Source organism: Hesperophylax consimilis, chromosome 20 (genome assembly GCF_061612785.1).
Source record: "Hesperophylax consimilis isolate HC1 chromosome 20, BYU_Hcon_1.0, whole genome shotgun sequence".
Lineage (NCBI taxonomy): Eukaryota > Metazoa > Arthropoda > Insecta > Trichoptera > Limnephilidae > Hesperophylax > Hesperophylax consimilis.
In genome coordinates, this window is record NC_142855.1 from 21,129,707 (window position 1) to 21,135,255 (window position 5,549).

Genomic DNA, 5,549 nt, shown 5'->3' on the forward strand with positions numbered 1-5,549 from the left:
AAGGAATTAAATGAATGAATTTAATGAATTAGTTCACTTGACCAGGTGAATAAGACTGAATTGATTCATTATTGTGAATGAATCTGCCCATGTCTAGCCAGCATAGCCTATCTGAAAGGTCACATTCGATTCGGCTTCCAAGAGTTAACAACGTATTATTTATCAGAGGGAAGGCCTTTCTTTGCAAAGAATCAAATAGGTTTATCAAGTATTGTGTATCTCCAGCCCAAGAATTCAACTGTTGGATGTACTTGAGATACAGTATAGGGTTAACAGCTGGTCACTATTGAAGACTCTGTTAGCCTCATACAAGACTAGCTGACGTGTACCTGGTGTTGCTCGACTTTTCTCTACTTTTTATAAATATAATATGCATGTATCATATATGTAAATCTTCCAGAAAAAAATTTCTAAATGATAGTGAAAACCTTATTAAAATCCTTTGCGTAGTTTAGAAGAAGGAAGGGCATAAACAGACAGACGCGGATAGCGACTTTGTTTTGTACTATTTAGAGATTAGAGATACCAGTTTCCTGGAAGCCAAATTAACCTTTTAATTTATTTCAGCTGTTTGGGTGATGTTTGGTAATAAGATTAAGGTTAGGAGTGTTTAAGCGATAGATGGCGCTAGTCATAAAGCTTATTCCAGAGTCCGTCAGATGTCGCTAGAGTGTAACAAGTACTTGCGAGATGATATTGACAGGGAACAAGCTTCTCGAACCAGAGAATTACCAACCCTCGGGTAATGAACAGTGTAGCTAAATCCAGACCTTTTTATTGTAAAATGAAAAACGTAAATAAACATCATTTTAGTAAAGAACCTTTTACTTTTTACGAAGAGTTCCCAACACCAAAATATGCAAAGTAAGGCTTAGCTAAATTAATAAGTAATTTCGGGATACCTCAAGGCACAGTCCTAGGCCCCCTACTATTTATAATTTATGTCAACGATATTTTCAAACTACCTCTTAACGTAAACATAATATCATATGCCGACGACACAGCTATCATAGTGAATGGGATCGACTGGAATGTAGTAAACGAACAAGCAAATAATAGCATGAAAACATTGAAACAATGGTTTGATACAAATCTTCTCTCATTGAACATACAATATACATTTCTCAATTAACAAACTACAAACACTCCCTAACACTAAAATAATTATTCACAATAACAAATGTAATAAAAACACATGTATCAAGGCTGTTCAATATTGAACTCAGTATCAAAAATTAAATATCTCGGAGTGATAATAGAACAACATATGAAGTGGAAAAGACATATCTGTGAATTGGTTAAGCGTATCAGAAAGTGTGTATATATATTCATAAGATTAAGATATGTTTTAAAAAGAAATTACCTAAAAATAGTATACTACGCACTAATCCAGTCGTTAATTCAATACGGAATTATTGGATGGGGGGGGTCATACGATAAGATTCTAACCCCGATCAAAGTGGTCCAAAAGCTAATCCTCAAAGTAATCCTCAAGAAACCCTTCACATATCCAACAGAAACGCTATTTACAGATATCGGGGTGCCCCGAGTAGAAGATATATTCATGAAAAATGCAATTATCCAAATTTATAAAGATAATATGATCAAAAAATTGTAAAGCCACCTATCTAAAAGATATCAATACAATATCAAAATTCCAAAATGTAATACTAAACAAATTCAAAAAACTATACCTATTTAGGAATAAAGTATTTCAACAACCTTCCGATTGAAATAAAGAAATTAAAGGATATTTTCATACTTTTCAGAAATAATTAACTAAATAATTGCCTGTTTTTCCCTTTATTGATATTTATTATCAGTCTATACTCATCTCCACTGTATTTAGATGTTGTCTCTTCATATATTGTTCCTATTATGTATATACTTACTTATAGCATAATGGTGTTCTATTTTTCTTATAATTAGTGTAACTCTCTCACCGAGCACAAGAACCAGTTTCTTCATTGGTGAGATTGCGAACATAAACATATTTCGTAATGTAAATATACTCACCTGTACCCACTTATATACATATATTAAATAAATAAAATAACAATTGTATTCTGTTCCAGATGTGTTCTTGTGAGGATGAAACTGTTTGTTGTGGTCCTTCCTCTTGTCCCCCGTTAAAGCCGGGTATCGTCAACATTCAAGAAACCGGCTACATGGCCTGGGACTGTAAGTTATTATTTCCATTTTAGTTATAAATTTAGTTTTCACCCATAAGGCCTTAATTACACAGAGATATTTACCTTAATTACTGAACTTGATCATTTGCAGCCGTGGAATTAATACGATATAATCGATTCTATCGACGAAGATCTAAATGAAGATTTTTCCACCTCCAGAACTAATTCAGCATTCAAATCATGTTCGGAAGTCATATCTGTCAAACAAGTAGTAGATACTGGTTTTATTTCTTCATTTATTACATGTAGGTGGTGCAATTTTGATGACAAACAATTTTGAAACAAAATAAATAAAATTACATTAAAAAATACGTTCAAGAAACGAAAAAAAAAACAAGAAATAGATGCGATCGTAAACGTAGAAACACATTAGGTCAACGTACGCATTACTACGTTTGCAGGCCAACGTGTACACCATAAATTGCCATAGTGTACACTGGCCATAAATAAACCAATCACTATAAACCAATGGCTATGAGTGCTTTATTTATGGGTATCTCGTTCTTACATAAGTACGCAGCGCGTAGGTGCGACGGTTGATTTGATATTTATTTGTTTATGATACTTTTAAGTGAAACCACTTTTCAGCGGACGTAATTCGTAGCTTTATCATGTCTTGCGATTCAGAGAGCGAATTGAAGGACAATTTAATTATTATTTTACTAACCCAACTGTCAAAACAAACAACCGTAGATATACCAAACATAACAGTATATGCATAGATACCATTCATAGATGTGAAATTGTGTTTCTAACTTTTGTCACAGTGGTCATCGGACGGTGGTCTGCCGGCAGTAATGACAATCCTTCACTACCCATTACGATGTTTCCGACGCCACGTAGTGGTTTAAAAATAATAATATTTACTTCTTTTTTGTTTTAAAACCACGATATTTATTAATTTAAGAACCTAGGTTCTTAAATTAATAAATATCGTGGTTTTAAAACAAAAAAGTATTTTATTTTATTAAATATGTCAAACCACAAAGTGATTGCTTTCTACAATAATATATATTTACTTCTGTTTTTGTTACGAAGCTAAAGAAAGAAACAAAAAAGAACATTGAATTGGGTCTAAAATGGTCTAATTTGAACGGAAACCAATATCTTTAGAATTTTTTGAGGTAAGAGGGAACTATTGGCGGATGTTCTGAACTAGTTAAAAAAAACTTTTTCGAAACTTTTGATGTGCCCAAGGAAGTTATTAAAAAATACTAATTTCGGCTGTGTGTCTCTGTATCTGTTTGCAACTCCGGTTCAATAAACTCTAGATTTTTTTTCTTTCAATTTAAGTGTCATTTTCAAAATTATAAATGTGCCAGTTTGGAGAATTCAGACAAGCGATAAAGTACCTACCTAGAATGAGACATTTAAAAATAAATAATTTAATTGCCTTTTTCAAAATTGCAACAAATTTTTGGTGAATTCAGACATAACTATTGATGCATCATATTTTAATGAAACACGAAGCGAACGAAATGGGTCCATTTTTTAACTACAAATTAGTTCAATTCTACCTCCAATGCTCTAACGCCGAACCGCCGGAAACTACCGAATCCGGATAATAATTTATCTACGACTATCCCATCCGATATTATTCTGAAGGTTTCCTTGTGTCCTGCAGATTGCATTAGCCTGGCCGACAGGGTTTTCCCTTGCAAAGAGACTGAACACGGATGGACTCGATTAGACAACTGCCCCCCTGTACCAAACAAGAATGAGACCGACGCTATTTTAGTGCCCGGAGAGTATCCACACATGGTATTTATTGTTATTTTTTAATAGTGTAAAAACATGTAATATTTATTCAATAATATAACATTGTTATAACTCTACTCAAGGGAAGTTAATAATTAATATTATTCATGTAAAAGAAAAGGAGGAACGAGTACAAAAAAAAGAAGTTACTTAGTTACAAAACACTCTTAAAATTTATTTAATAAAATGTATAAAGAAGGGTTAGTCTTAATCTAGGCTTAATGATAGTTCTTAAAATTAATTCTTAAAACTAATTGTCCTTTTTCTTAATCCTAAATTATCTTCATTCACTGTCTTAAACGTTGGGTCACGTTACGAGATAATTATGCAAAAATTGTGCAGACACTTCCCTTTACGATGATTCTGGAATCACGGATCTCCACGTTCGCACTTATCACCGACAACACAAGCGGCAACTTGGGTTGGATCCGAAGGGCGGAAGTTGTTCAACCTGGGCCAAGGCTCCGAAGGGCGGAGTCGGCAGGCAGCGAATTCTGAGTGGGCAGCTTCTGGGTAGGAAAATCCTCGGCACCGCTCCAAGGGGGAGAGCAGGAAGTTTCTCGGCGGAGGCGAGACGGTAACTTTTGCTAGGGCAGCTCCCTGGTCGGAAGAGCCTCGGTGCCGCTCCAAAGGGGGAGAGCAGGAAGTTTCTCGGCGGAGGCGAGACGGTAACTTCTGCTAGGGCAGTTCCCTGGTCGGCAGCTGCCTCGGCGCCGCTCCAAGAGGGAGAGCAGGTTGATGACTCCCAAGATGATGACTGTCGAGTGCGGAAATGTGAAGTGTCGAGAACTAGGCGAGATCGTGACCGCCAAGAGGGCAGCCTCCTGGGCGGAGGCGCCTCGGCGACCGCCCCAAGGGGGGGCGAGATGATGACTCTCGAAAGGCGAGATTGTGACTGTCGAGAGGGCAGCCTCCTGGGCGGAGGCCCCTCGGCGACCGCCCCAAGGGGGGCGAGATGATGACTGTCTGACTGGGTACTCTTGACTCGGGACTGTTGGTTGCGGAATCTGTCTTCAGCTGTTGAGGCGAGATCGTGACCGCCGAGAGGGCAGCCTCCTGGGCGGAGGCGCCTCGGCGGCCGCCCCAAGGGGAGGCGAGATGATCACTCTCTGACTGGGTACTGGATACTGTTTTTGGTTGCGGAATGTGTTGAGCTGCGCAATGCGGCGACCGTAGCGCACCTGTCGTGGGGTGCTGGAACTAAAGTGGTTCCGCTTTACACCACTTCGGTGCGTTGTCTTGAGTCCATGGCGCTGGCATCGACATTCTCACCGTAGTCGTTATTATTATTTTAAAAGATGCTAAAATGACATTTGTACAAAGCTTTCAAACAATTACAATATGGCCTAGCCTTGGGCGAAGGTTTTTATTGCCGGGACGCTGGTTTAACAATACACCCATTTCGGATTACGACTTGATGAGGGTCTAGAGCTAAATCTGCCGACTAATGGGTGTATTGCTTGAGTTGGCTTTCTAAATTTTTATTGCGATTTCCGGCCAGGCTCTTTACTAAATACTTAATGTCTAATAATTCGAACTGCCGCCTCCATCTGCGTGTAAAATCACAGAGACAAATGCTGGAGCACGTGTTCGCTTTGG